The 15,314-nt window shown below is 35.3% G+C and overlaps 1 protein-coding gene and 1 non-coding gene across 2 annotated transcripts in view; both read right to left on the minus strand.

Moving 5' to 3' along the window:
• The window catches only part of LOC142318111 (neurotrimin-like), a 345,553-nt gene that overhangs the window by 36,140 nt on the left and 294,099 nt on the right, over positions 1–15,314 (minus strand). The window lies entirely within an intron of this gene.
• On the minus strand, positions 7,364–7,504 carry LOC142318579 (U4 spliceosomal RNA). The gene has a single exon (XR_012754965.1). It is a non-coding gene; the product is annotated as a U4 spliceosomal RNA (small nuclear RNA).

Below are 15,314 nucleotides of genomic sequence, written 5' to 3' on the forward strand. Positions count from 1 at the left end.
TATTCACCGGATCTTGACACCTAAAGAACCCAAAAAAACCGGATGAAAATTTTCCGGATGTTCGTATGTACGTGTGAGTGTGTGTGTGTGTTCGGTGTCTCACACTTTATATATCCAGAACTACTGGACCGATTTTGATTAAACTTGGTCAGATTACTTCTGTATGCGAGGCATTGATGGCATTAAAGTTTCAACTTAAAAATTCAAGGAGGTGAGACTGTAGAGCAAGGTCACCTTCAGTATCTCGAGATTTCGCCTAATTAAGGTCTTACTTTTCTTACGTCCATTTATTAACAATTAAAGAATAATTTTTGGAAAAAAAGGTTTTTTCAAAATCGCACCTCACCCCCCAAAATTCTCTAAATTAGTGGCTTAGTGAGTATACGGAGTCAATGGTATTTTTGTCACCACAAGCAGCTCTAGTGTAGCACTGACGGACAGCTGTTGTAGAAAAATTCTACATTTAAACGAAATTATAAATATTTTTAATTGTGTGTATGTGTGTGTAAGCCGTGCATCAGAAAAAAGCCGCGTGACGGAAAAGTCTTACAACTGTGTCGTCAGCTATTTTTTCATTTTTGTGAAAATTATCACGTTAGATGTAAGACGTAAGTGAAGAGATAAGCTTAAAGATAAAGGAAAGATAGAGAGTGGAAAGAACTTGGTCATGAAAATAGCACTCAAAGCTCAAAAAGTGGCACTTTATTGAAAAACGCTGGTCACGGATGGTCTTATTAAGGATAGATGTGGGAAGAGTTTTTGTGAAAAAACCTTCGGTGTTTTTGTGAAAAAACACCGAAGGAAGGTACGGGGATCGCGCTTGCGCGAATCGGTGTATTTCATATTTGATGGTTGTAAGTTGTGGTAGGTGGTTGCGGCTGGAAGAAGTCACATGAAGGCCTTATTGAGTTATAAATACACTAATGGGATATTTTTGCTGAAGGATTTGCATCGGTAGCATCCTGACAGATGCCAAACTGATGATTATGTATAAGGTTTTCAGTGTCTAAAACCCATCATCTCCGGTAAAACCCATCAGGGCTACGAATGGAGGGGTTGGTGTGGTGACTGGGATCGTTTGCAGAAAAACTAAATGTTTTTTAGTTTTGTTTACCAATTTTTTTAAAATACAGATTACTCGTTTTATAGATTATATATATATAAATTAATACAATGTAATTAAAATTTAATTTGATGCTAAAAAAAAAATGAAATGTAGAAAACTCCTTTTCTTTACTTGTAATAAAAAAAAAGGTTTTTTTCTTAACTTTTAATAAAGAAAAATGTAATTAATACGGGTACAGTCCTAACTAAAAGTGATTAACAAAAGCGATTGGTTTTCTACGTAACCCTATTTATTCTTTTTTTCTTTACTAGTAATTAATTTTTTGAGTTTAAAAATTGGTTAGGACTAAACTTTGCGTTAAAGCAAATCCCTCTTACTAATTTTTATACTCCTTATTAGAGGTGATTCTATGAATTATATTTAATACTGATATTTTCCAGTTCATGTTTTTAATTTATATCTCATGCATTAATGCAATAGTATGGTTCAAATAATACTCTCTATGGAAATCAAGAGAAAAAAAAATAGTTAAGCTCCGAATTAATTTACAACATCAATAAATTTATGCCGAGAAAAATCAGAAAAGGAAACTTTATCATTCCCGAGGGAAAAGCGCATGAACGAACAGATATGGCATTAAGATACCACTGTACCAGCTGGATTTAAATCAACTAAAATTATTTAAACATTTACGCAGTTAATCACAGTTTTTTCTTTTTTTTTGACCAGTGATATGATTTAAATTTAAGTGAAAATAAAATGTTGCATAGACCATTTAAGCCATGGATTAGAATATATGATCATATGAAATCGAATCTCCGTACTTTTTAGTATTCATACGTGTTTTTAGCTATTTACAATCGATTTTCTGTTCTAAGGGCCTGTGATTGATGACATTATTCGTTCTTATTATATTTCTTTTGACGAAACCGACAGCGTTAATATGGCCAGAACTGATGTCAACTCTACAGATTTATCAAGGTCGAGAAAATAAATAATAAAATTTAAAGCAAATAATGTATTACATCATATATTAAATCGTCTCGTTCAACAAATCTTATAATTATTAAAAAATAACTAAATAGATCCTGTACCAGTACTGATCTAATTTAAGAGTTATTCCTTATTTCAAAATAATTTGTCGTAAAGTAAAACTTAATTTTACGTTCCATACTTCTATAAACATTTCTGTTTTTTATGAAGTTCATCTTGATATTTTATAAGTTAAAAAAAAAATAATAAGACTTCAATTTATATTTTCTATTTATTTATACTTACGTTTCGGTTAAACTTTTTATAACACAAACAATAGAAGAGTAATGTAATAAAGTGTGTAGCTACTGGAAATTTAATTAAAACAGTTGCATTACTTAAACCTAACAAGCATAACGAGTCGTGTAAAGCCTGTTATCTTAATCGGGTTATTATACAAATAAATTTGTAGTGATATGATCAACTTTTGAAAAATTTATCAGTGTCTGTCTTTGCCTACGTTACATAAATTTAATTCTCTGAAGAAAACAGGCTGCTACGAAGAGTAGGGTAATATAATATTTAATTAAAATAATTTGATAAATATGTTTGTTGTTTGAGATGAAAAAAAATCAAACATGGTTACTCTTGCCTTTAGTAATATTTATTAAATCTGAATGACGTATTGTCAAAGAAATGAAAGCATGATATAACCTCATTTCTATTAACATTTGTTGTGTATCAGGAAAAATTCCGAATTGTCATTAATACCTTTTTTTACTAAAGGGATACATTCATTTTAGCCACGTGCACGCTAAGAGATCAAAAATCTTGACTAGAATTCTACGCAGAAAAAATGAGAGGAGACTAAAAGAAATATTAGAAGACCAATTTGGTTTCAGGAAAAGTATAAGGACTAGGAAAGCAATTTTACACTCAGATTAATAGTAGAAGGAATATTAAAGAAAAACAAACCAACATAGATGGCATTTATAGATTTAGAAAAGACATTCGATAACTAAGACTGGAATAAAGTGTTCAGCATTTTAAAAAATTTAGGGTTCATGTACAGAAATAAAGAACAATTGTTAACATTTACAGGAACCAAATTGCGACAGTAATAATCGAAGAACGTAAGAAAGAAGCCGTAACAAAAAAAGGGAGTTCGACAAGGATGTTTCCTATCCCGATTATTTTTTAATTTTTGCAAAGAACTAGCAGTTAATGATGTTAAAGAACAGTTTAGATTCGGAGTAACAGTGCAAGGTGAAAAGATAATGATGTTTCTATTTTTTGATGATGTAATTCTAGCTGAGAGTAAAAAAGATTTAGAAGAAACAATGAACGGCATGGATGAGGTCCTACGCAAGAACTTCCCCATAAAAAAAAAAAAAACAAGAACAAAATGAAAGTAATGAAATGTAGAAATAATGCAGATGGACTACTGAATATGAAAGCGATATAAAATGCCGAACAGCACAGGCGAAACGAGCTTTCAGTCAGAAATATGTAATATACTTACATAAAATATTAATTTAATTGTCAGAAAATCATTTTTGAAAGTATATGTTTGGAGCGTAGCTTTTGTATGGAAGTGAAACTTGGACGATCGGAGTACCTGAGAAGAAAAGATTAGAATCTTTTAAAATGTGGTGCTGTAGGAGAATGTTAAAAAGCAGATGGGTGGATAAAGTGACAAATGAAGAGGTGTTGTGGCAAATCGATGAAGAAAGAAGCATTTGAAAATATAGTTAAAAGAAGAGACAGACTTATAGGCCACATATTAAGGCATCTTGGAATAGTCGCTTTGAAATTGGAGGGACAAGTAGATGGGAATAATTGTGCAGGCAAGTAATGTTTGGAATATGTAAAACAAAGTTTTAGGGGTGTAGGATGTAGGGGTTACAGCGAAATGAAACGACTGCTACTAGTTAGGGAATCTTGGAGAGGTATGTCAAACCAGTCAAATGACTGAAGACAAAAAAAAAAATACTCTTTATAAAATGAAAATATCAGCAATCCTGTCCCATGAATTTTCATAACTTAATTAATTTATACATTTTAACCTGAAACACGTTTCTATGATACTATGTATAATATTTTCTAAATTGTAATTTCTGCAGTTCGGAAAAAAAAAACGGAAACGTAATTCATATATTCTTTTCTCAGTTATATAACAATAAAAAAAGTGACCAATTAGCGTTCAATAATAATTGTTCAAACATAACATGATTGAACAATTGTTCAATGTAACTTGTTCAAAAATAGTTCCAAGAAAAAGCTAATTTTATCCAGAAAGAACAATCTTTTTATTGGTTAGATCATTTTTTTAACTTTGCTCTATTAAAAATATTATCAACGACAAAAATGTTAAGAAGCAGTAAAAAAGTTTCAGAATCATTCGTTGAATGTTTTCTACATTAAGTTTTGTACACCCCATATTGTGTTATCTTATGAGATAACGAGGTGAAACGAGTTTCAAAGAACGTTAACTTTACAGTATACAAAATTATTAAGTGGTCTTCAATTTAGCGAAATTAAATCACGGAATAGTGAAGTATTCCGTGATTTAATTATTTGTTCTTAGAAGTATCACATTTGTAGAGGTACATTTGTTGTTAGAAGTATCTTCTAACAACAGATTCTAAAAGTTAGACGATTTCGGGCTGTGTATGAACTGAGGTATATGCATTTTGAAAACCGTAAACAAAATAATATGCATAGTATAAGTTAATTATTTATTGCATGGCACGTTGTTAAGAAAGTGTGTTATGACTTATAAAAGCAATTAAACTAATAATATTAATTTTAATCAAACACATCTTCGATTAAATGTATAATTTTCCTGTTGTTTAAATTGCGAATATAAATTAAAAATCTAAAGAAATGATATCGGAAGGACACAGAACTTAAGTATCATTTTTATTTATTGAAAATATGATTATCAATATTATAATTAATAAAATGTGTCTTTCTGATGCAGAATTATGATTTACATGCCATTATTTTTAAGCCCAAAAGTAATTTTGAATTCATGTAGACCGTACTGTAGTAATCAGAGGACAATCTTATTAAATTAAAATAATGAGAGAAATAACAGTTTTTTATCTCTTACTTTCGCCATTGTCACTCAGATTAAATACTTTTTCACTTAAGCTCCTCTAGCGTAAACTAATGAATTATTATTATACGTCATTACTTTTCTTAAAGCGTACTCAGAATTAAAATGAAATAACTATCAAAATTAGTTAAATAAGAGCTAAGCTACATTAACATTATTTTGTTCAAGTTAAATTTAGTTTAATATCCAACTCTTTCAAATATCATTATAATAATATAAGTGCTTACAAAAATATTTTTTAACACTGTTTCAAAAAAACTTTCAGAAAATACTATTTGAATAATTATTACGTGTGACAGAGTTTGAGAGCCAATAACGTCGAAATTGATTTCGAGATTTTTACGTCTGGTACTTAATCTTTTAATCGGTTAAATTTTACATTTACTACTTGCTTCCAACAAGTTTCTATTTACTCTTTACTATTCTGCTAACTCCTCGATTAAAAGTTCTCGAAATAAGCAATACGAATAATCGATTCACTATAAGTTTGATGTATCTTTTTTTATTAAAATAAAATATTGTAAGCGGTTTTTGAGCGTAATCTTGTTTTCCAGTTAGGTTTAGTTTAGTTTTAATTAAGTTTAGTTTTTATTTGTGAATTATGCATTGAAAACACCATCGTAATTTTTTCTGGCCTCCGTGGCGCGAGTAGTAGCGTCTCGACCTTTCACGGAGATCCCGGGTTCGAATGCCGGTCATGCATGACATTTTCACACACGCTACAAATCATTCATCTCATCCTCTGAAGCAATACCTACGGTGGTCCCGGAGATTAAACATCATCTGGTGTGTGCGTCAACCGGGAAAAAGAAACGGGAAATATTAGATCGCTTTATAATAAAACGTATATAAAAAATTATTAAGCCATTACCTAATTAATTGTAAGGTTTTATATTATAATACAATTTAGATTAGTAAAACCATTAGAGAGGTTAATTGGCTGTTACCTAATTTAAGCTACCGTTAATCCATAAATATTGCCCACTTTTTGTACTAAATACATATTCAATTTTAATATTCTGCAGTATAATAAAACATTAAGAAACATTATTAAAAGAAACAAGCAAAGAGAAAAACACTAATCGGAAAAAATAGGCCCTCCAAAGCATATATAAACTTCTTTTGGGCTGAGAAACGTTTTATGAGTAAAAGTTGATTTTTAAAATATAAAAAAAAATTAAATTATTATTAATGGATGTTAATTCTGTTACCAAAAATATAAAAATATTTAATAATAAAAAATGTATCACATTGTCTATTCTGAATATAAAAGTGGCAGTCATAGGCTACTTTTCAGCCTGTGCTGCTTTTTAATAAAAATTACATTAACAAAATAAAATTACGTAGTACAATTGGTGTTCCAGCTACCAGTTCTAATATATCTATGCTATTCTGAGCTAAAAAAAAAAAAAAAAAAATCAAGAGTGCAGAGGCTTTTTTATTGATAATGAATGTAAATATAATTTGAAATTTACGACATTCTCATTAGTTTTCTTGAACAACAATAATTACAGGATCTTTAAAAACGTCTTAAGAATTATAAAAATAAAGAATTTTAGTTTTTAACAATGTACGTTATTTTCAAATAAATTGTAACGGATGTCAAAATTATTTATTGAATTATTAATATTGATCTCGAAATAAACATTATCAATGATTTATTACTCAAAAATATTTAGTAAAATATGTTAATATACTCGAATTACATAATTAATGTGTTTCTCCCATTTCCTAATCTTAGAAAATAAACTGGAATTTTTTCATCGTTTTTATTACTGCAGTCGAGACATACAGTATTTTAAACAATAGCTCAAGAAAAATTATATTTTGATTTAAATAAATATAAGATCTGATAATTTAAAAATCTTAAAATCACCGTATCCTTGCTTGTACTTACCTCCAAAATTTTAACAAATCGGGCCTCAAAATAATTATACAGCGAACAATTTTGAATTCAGAATTGTAATCTTCCTAAATTGAACATGCAGATTAATCTTATATTAATATTTACCGGGATTTTAATTCTTAAATAGTCTTGTTAGGAATGATATTTAATTTAATTTAGAAATCTTCATCTTTATAAAAAATAAATAAAAAAAAACCTAATGCGTTGGTTTGTTGTATGTGCTCGCATTTATATTTTGATAACCAACGCGTACAAACTATACAGTAAATAGAAGGCACATGAGGCTATTTGCAGGATTAATAATTTAATTGTTATAAAAAAATGTTAACAGTTAATTATTTCACGACCACATGGCGGGGTATTGGCAAAAGTTTTCAACTAGCAATAATCGCACCTCAGATGCACTTCACTGGTTACGATATCGCCACTGCGCAGAGTGGTAGCGTCTCGGCCTTTCACCCAGAGGTCCCGGGTTCGAATCCCGGTCAGGCATGGCATTTTCACACATGCTACTAATCATTCCTCTCATCCTCTGAAGTAATGCTTAACTGTGGACTCGGAGATTAAAAAAAAAAAAAAAAAAAAAAAAAAAAAACAGTTAATTATTGTTTTGGTTAAACGAAAGGATTGTATTGAATAAATGCTCTGAAATAATCGTATCAGCTTTGTTTCCTTAATATTAATATTTTTTAAATTTATTAATATATATGAATAAGAGCGATAATATACCATTAATAAATTTATTAATCTTTGGGGATAAAAAAAGGAAAACGTTGGGGTTAAAGCTGTGTTAAAAATTCCCAAATATTGTATGATCCTGTTTTATTGAAAAAAAAAAAAAAAATCAATGAGTTATTTTTATCAGTCTGAACCAGAAATGATTTTTTTTATGGAACATAAATAAACAGATGTGTATTCTCGTTCAAAACACATTTCAATCATCATATCTTTAATTGTTTTTCTTACTAACGTTAAGAAAAAATAATAATAATTAAGGCTAAAATTCGTATAAATATATACATTTTTAAGTTTTTGATTATTTATGATAATGAAAAAGAGTGAGTAGATGGATATACTTCATCAAGAGATAAATAGGACGTTAAGCCATTACACATCACAGCCAAGAAATGTCTGTGAATCCACATTGTGTAACGTGGATTCATTACACAAATGGGTGATTTGGCTAGCACTTTAAACCACCTTAACTTTAATAATCATTGAATATGATAATCATTAAATCATCCTTTAGGTAACAAATTTGATTAGTTTTGATCCGGATTCGAACCAACAACTTTTAGGTTAGAACTTTTTCTGATACATTAATAGGATTAAAAAATAAAACATAATTTTTTTATCGCTACTTTAAGGTTGTAACCCCTAATTACAATATAAATTCTGATAACTTGCAGGATGATCATCACATTGCTGTCTCCAGAAAATTTGAAATTGGTAAGATTTAATTTTAATATTGTTATCAATTTGTAATCGAGGAATATATTTTATATATATAAAGCTGAACGTGCCTCTTACAGATTGCTCTAAAATTTGCAGGATACATTTGTGTTATCCCAGGGAAGGATTTAAGCCATAAATTGAAGTCCTAGATCAATTTCATCCCCTTGGGTGTGAAGTTGTGAATTAATGAGATTCATTAAGCAAAAAAAGAGATTAATTATATTTCTGTACATTATTGTACAGAATTATTGTACTGTACATTATTATATTTCTGTCACCACTGCGATAGAAATAAGTTATGAATTTTTCGTTGTCAAAAGTGTGGTATACTTTAGTTACTATAGTTACTACTATTCTATTAATCACATATCTCAGAAATTGTCGACCTGAGACTGTACAAGACTACACTTCATTTACACTCATACATATCATCTTCATTCATTCTCTGAAGTAATCCTGACGGTGGTTCCGGAGGCTAAACAGAAAAAGAAAAGTTACTGCTATTCTGTCTTTTGTAATTTAGTCCCCTTTTAGGTTTCTATAGTTTGAATACTTTAATTATTTATCAGTATTATTCAAAAAACCATGAGGGTAATGAACACTTCGAGGTTCTACGGGGCAGAGTCCTCTGGCTAGATGTTCGGACGAGCAAAACGACCCCCGACTGACTAGTATAAATAAGCGTGAAATAGGTTATAATAATATAAGTTAGGTGTAACAGACATTGTTGAGTGAAACGGTGTAACCTGGAGCGGTAGGTTACAGGGTCTTACAGGGACAGCTCTGCTCGTGAGAGGATGGTTCGCTGAGGTGGACCACTCTTGATGACTGACCGGGGACCCCCTGGGTTTGCGGGTAATAAAAAATGACCGAGGGCCGGTCCCGGACCGAGGGATCCCTGCCTAGGGAGGGGGTATAGTTAGAGGAAGGCATATAAAAGACTCAGTCTCGGCCTACTGGGTGAACGACCCCCGCGGGGAACGGCGTAGCTGGGTCTCGGTAGCGGGGTCTCGGTAGGTTAGAGGCAACAAACCTCTGAGGGATGCAATGCATTGGCTGGTCCACCTTCCTAGGTATGGAGAAAAAAAAAATTAGGTGTAATAGGCCTATTGAGTTTTTAATTACGTTAAATGATCTAATATAATGATCACCTAGTTTATGTCCCTGTTTTCCTCCTATCTAATAATGAATTTTTTAGTTTTTTATTTAACGAAACGAAACGGAATTTTTATTTTCAAGGGAGAGTTTTGTAAATGAAAGAAATATTGTCTGTGTATGATTTCATCTAAACTGAACATCAATTACACTAAAATATCATTTTATAGATTGATATTAAATTATTTAAGAATATTCTTGTTTATTTTATGTGAGTAGACAAATGCTGCAACTTTTCTAAAACTATTACAATAACTTACAATTATTACAATTGTCTTTAGCAATAATTTACTTTCAAAAAATTTCACAATATACATAGTACTTTTTATTTACTTTAGGGAATGAGATGAAATGAAAATTTTGCAGCTTGTTATTTTGACGTTGTAGGAAATTATGTCACACAAACAAAAACTTTAACACAAAATTTTTGTTTATGTGGCATAGACAAAAACAATACTGTAGTAGTATCTGATTTAACTTGAGCAGTGATACTTAAATAGTTATTACAACCGTTTATGTTTCCGACGTATGTATGAGGTTATTCGAAATAAAGTGTTGTCTAGACTCAGGTTTAGACAACATCTTGAGAGAGTGTCATTAACTGAAATACTTTTTAAAAAAAGTCGGCAACCACAGCTAATTCAACTCCTGATAAAAGTAATTATTATTATGTTATTACGCATTCAGTTAGATAAAATCCTAGGTTACAATTTCCGAGATATTGCAAATAGGCCAGGATTTCAAACCTAATGCAAGTTTGCCCTATAGTTCTCTAGTTTTAGATGAATTAGTCCAGCTCAAACACACTGGTTAAATTTTTCTGCCAATGTCAGTTACCTTATTGACGAAGTTTAATTCATGTAATTTAATTTGAGTGCATACAGAACATATACATATGAGTAAACGAGATAAATGCTGAAGTGATTTAAAGCAATAAAACAGCAAAAAATGTTCGTAAAACTTATGTCCGAAAAGGTTTCGTATTCTGTCTATCTGCCTTTTTTAAAAATAAAATTCCTAAAGAGTGCATTAATATATTTTCCTACAATTTGGGACACAAATTTAATCAGAGATTTTCTACGGAACAAATAAATTTTGTGCGTTTACTCTTAAATACCAAAACTGCGGCCATTTAAATCTTATTTCATTACTTTTTGTTTATTACTATTGTCTTTTTTAGGTAAAATCTTAGTTTTATTCAAAAGAAAGCAACGCCTTATTTATTTTAGTACTACATCAAATAGGTAATTACGGCAGAAATTATTTTTCATATTTCTCAAATGTTCACTACCACGGTATTTTTATTTGGTGTTCATCCTTGATAGGATGATGTAAAAAATGTTGTATCTGTAACAAAAATTCAAAATTAATGTGTGAATTTTCATTTATATGAGGAAAAAATTGCACATTTTGCTACGTTTTTGTTCACGATTGTTGACGATGAAAATATTATTAAACGAATTTTAACATTTATTATACAAAAAAGTAACTGATCCATTTTTTTAAAAAAGATGTAATTAATCCATCCTTGGGAAATTATTATTATTTTTTTTAAATTTTCCAGATTGAAAGTCGAATATTGGCAGAACCTCCTCTTTGACGTCCAAGAATAACTATTTATTTTTTAAGAAAATAATTTAGGTAAGGGGAAAAATTGTACAGTATTTTAAAAATGTACTTTTCATACATACTAAATAATGAAAAATGATGAAAAAATAATGAGAAATGGTAAAATTTTATATAGTCGTATCAGCAATTTACTAGCGGCTATCGATTGCTGATCTTGCAGGTTCTTTCTACAAGCAAGAAGAATGACTCTCTTAGTGGTGGTCGCGATTGTTGTGCTCTCCGTTAGTGCGTCTGTTTTTCTTACTTTTCTAACCTTTGCGGGTTCTTTCGTACCGGTTTTTGTGTTTTTTGTGTTCGTTTAGTGTTGTGTTTTGTTGGTGTTGTGTGTTTTGTGGTTTTTGGGTGGCTGGTGTTACTTTTTTACGAGTTTTGTGGTTTGGTTTTTGACCTAACCTATTGGGCTTGGCTTCCCTTTTCTTTGACTACTTTTTCTTGTTTATTTGTGTGTTTCTTTTTGTTGTTCTTTTCCCCCTTTGTTTTGTTTGGGGCCTTTTTGTATTATTTTTTTTTGTTGTCGTTATTTTTTTTGTGTTTTTTATATGGGTTATTTATATTTTTTTTCTTTGGTTGCTAAGGCTTGTTTGCTTAGTTACTTTGTTTACATTTGTTTTTGTTTTTGTTTACTTCGGTTTGTTGTTGTTGTTTGTTCTTCCTTTTTTGTCTTGGTTGTGTGTATCGCGTGTGTGGGTGTGTGTTTTTTGTTTGTTTTCTGGTATGGCCTCTTGCTCTGGTGGTTCCTCCGAGCCTGTGGCTGGTGGGTTTTTGGAGGACTATGGGCGACCTTTAGATGAGTTCGAGGGGCGTTTTCGTCAACGCTATCTTTCGAGTTCTGCCCCTTCGTCTGTTGGGTCGGCGTCTTCTTCTGTGCCGGTTGCGGGTTCGTTTGGCCTTACGCCTTCTTCTTCGTCTTGGTGTGGTTCGGTGCGGCTTGGGTGTGCTTCTGTCCGTCCCCCCCTTTGGTCCACTCCGCTTGCGTGGTGGGGGTTCTGGCTCTGAATCTGATGTTGAGGAGCCAAGCCGCCAAGCCGTCGTCGGGCGGTCCCCAGGCAGACTCTCGTGCGACTGTTGCCTCCTTGAAGCAGTTTGTTAAGCCACGTTAGGGTTCTATTGGAGTGCGTAGTGTGCGGCAACTTCCTCGGGGCGACGTCCTAGTTGAAGCCGCCGATAGCGTGGGCGTTGATAAGATTATTGGTTGTGCGGCCTTACAGGACGAAGGTTTGTTTTTGTCGCGGCCTCGTCCGCTAAAGCCTAAAGTGATGCTCTACGACGTTCCTTCCGACTTTTCTCAGAGCGATGTCTTAGATTGTATTTTTTCCCAGAATGAGTCTGGTCGGCCTTCCTGTGAGGATTTCGCGGCGGGCTTTAAACTATTGAAGGTGGTTACTTCCCGGGCTGGCGAGACTCATTGGTTGAGGGAATGTTCCCCAGTGGTGCGTAACTGGTTGCGGCTCTGTGACCGGGTGTTTATAGATTGGAGTTGCTGCGGGGTCAAGGACTATGGGGACGTTACCCGTTGCTTCCGTTGCCAGGGTTTCAGTCATGTCTCCAAATACTGTCGCGAGCCTGAGGTTTGCGGTCACTCCAGTGGGCCCCATGATTTGAAGGCTTGTGCTGTCAGGACACCGCCTTCCCGTGTCCTGCCTGCCTGCGGTTTGGTCGGTCCTTACAACATGCGGTTACGAGTCGGGAGTGTCCGGCCTATCAACGGGCCTTAGAGTTGCGTGTTAAGCGTACCGATTATGGCCGGTAGTTCTCCTTCTGTTTCTCTGACTCGTCCGGTTTCCTAACTGATTCCCTGGATTGCTGGGGCTTGCTCCCGGTGTACGGGGTGGTATTGCCAGGCCGGGTGATCTTTTTCGTCACCATCAGTTGTTCCATTCGGACGTTTTGATTGAGTTCTCTTGTTGGCGGTGTGGTAAGGGCTTTTCTCGTCCGCACGCCGCCTCTTGTCATCATGGCAGTTGCCCTGGGCCTTCTGCTGTTGAGCTGCCTCACCGGTGTGCTCATTGTGTGCGGGCCTTCGAGAGCTCTCGGGGGCTCACGCAGCAAGTGCGTCATTGCCACCCTGCTGTTCGGTTGGCTGAGCGACGTTCTGTTTCATCTTCCGGTAAACGTTACCGGAAGATTTCCCGGGTCACCAAAACAAGGGATCACGGAGTGGTCCTGGAGGTTATAAATGAGCAGCAGGCTAAAAAACTGCTGGAGGCCACAGTTCTTACTAAGAACGGACTGAAGGCTCAGCTGCTGGCCGAGCGTAGACGCAGATATTGGTCTACAATATGCCGAGGGCAACGAGGGTAGAGGAGCCCGAAATCCTCAAAGCGATACACAGCCAAAATCCTGTGTTGGATATGGCTGTCGAACACTTCCTTAGGGAAGCCAAGGTTGTCCGGCAGTTGGAGAGGAAGGGTGCCCCGAGAAGTCACTGGGTACTCGAGACCTCGCCTAAGATCCGGTAGGTCTTAGTGGCCGGTGGAAGGTTGTTTTTTGGGTGGACTGCCTGTAGGGTAGTCGACCATGTAGAAGTAGCCCGTTGTTTTAAGTGTCAGGGCTACGGACTCACCGCTCTCCGTTGCAGAGCGAAAAAGGAGATGTGTGGCCACTGTGCCGCTTCGGGGCACAGGGCAGCCAATTGCCCTCACAAATCGTCGCCCGCTAAGTGCGCCGCCTGTGCCCAGGTGAAAGGCAGAAATGCTGGACACCGGGTCGGGAGTAGGCAATGTAGGGCGTACGAGATAGCACGGGCTAAAGCTGTTAACAATACAGCTTATAGCGACGCCTGAACGGCAGGAAGCCTTTGGGGACGACCTCCACCCACTCACGAAATCGGCGTTAGGGCGGGTGAAACACCATTCCCTGACGTTCGGACCATGGAACCCGAAGATATAGACCGAGTGGTTTCTCGAATGGCATTGAAGAAGGCACCGGGTGTTGACCAACTTGACCCGGATATTTTTCACCATCTATTGCCTGTCATATGGGAGCCACTTGGCAGACTGTTCACGGGATGCCTAAGCTGGGGCTGCTTTCCGGTTTGCTGGAAGGTGGCCTTGGTGAGGGTACTCCTGAAACCTGGAAAGGATCCTGGTGAGGTCAGCAGTTATCGACCCATCAGCCTCTGCTGGTTCTCGGCAAGTTGCTTGAAAGGCTGGTTGTGGAACGGCTCGAGGAAAGCATCGATGTGAGCTGTTTTCTAAATCGAGGCCAATATGGTTTCATTAAAGGGGTTGGCACCCAGGATTGCATCTTAAATACTCTTGCCGAGGTGGAAAGCGCCGACTCCAAATATGTTTTGACTATTTTTATTGATATAGAGGCAGCATTTCCTTCCTTGTGTTGGAGTTCTGTCCTCTATGCTTTGGAACGCCGCAATGTTCCCGAAGCCCTGCAGGCCGTGGTAAGAGACTATTTGTCTAACCGTACGGCTCTGTTTAAAGATGCGCATCTAGTTGTGGAAAAGTCCGTCACCAGGGGAAGCCCGCAGGGTTCCGTTCTCGGCCCGCTGCTGTGGAACCTGGTGTTTGACGGATTTCTGATGTTGACATTCCCAGAAGGGGTCACGGCTCAGGCTTTCGCCGATGACTGTCTCCTCTTAGTTCGTGGCAATTCACGACCGCAGCTAAAAAGTAGAGCGCAGGCGGCTTTGTCAACCGCCGAGGGCTGGATGGACATTCAAAATTTAAAGATTTCTGTGCCCAAGACGAAGTTTATGCTTCTGAAGGGTGCAGACAAATTATCATGCAGTCGAAACCCCCATATTAAATATAAAGGCTGTGTAATCCACCGAGTGAAGGTTCATAAGTACCTAGATGTTTTGTTTGATGATAAGTTGCTTTTTAGTAACCTTATTAAGCAAGTTGCGGCGGACGCTGTCTCTTTGATGCACAAGCTTAGGAGGATTGCTCGGATTACGGGCTGTCGGGCCGCCAAATGTACTTGGTGTACCGAGGCGTTTTCGAAAGTATGATCGCATACGCGGCGCCAGTTTGGGCGCATAGGTTGGAAAGAAA

Source organism: Lycorma delicatula, chromosome 1 (genome assembly GCF_047948215.1).
Source record: "Lycorma delicatula isolate Av1 chromosome 1, ASM4794821v1, whole genome shotgun sequence".
Lineage (NCBI taxonomy): Eukaryota > Metazoa > Arthropoda > Insecta > Hemiptera > Fulgoridae > Lycorma > Lycorma delicatula.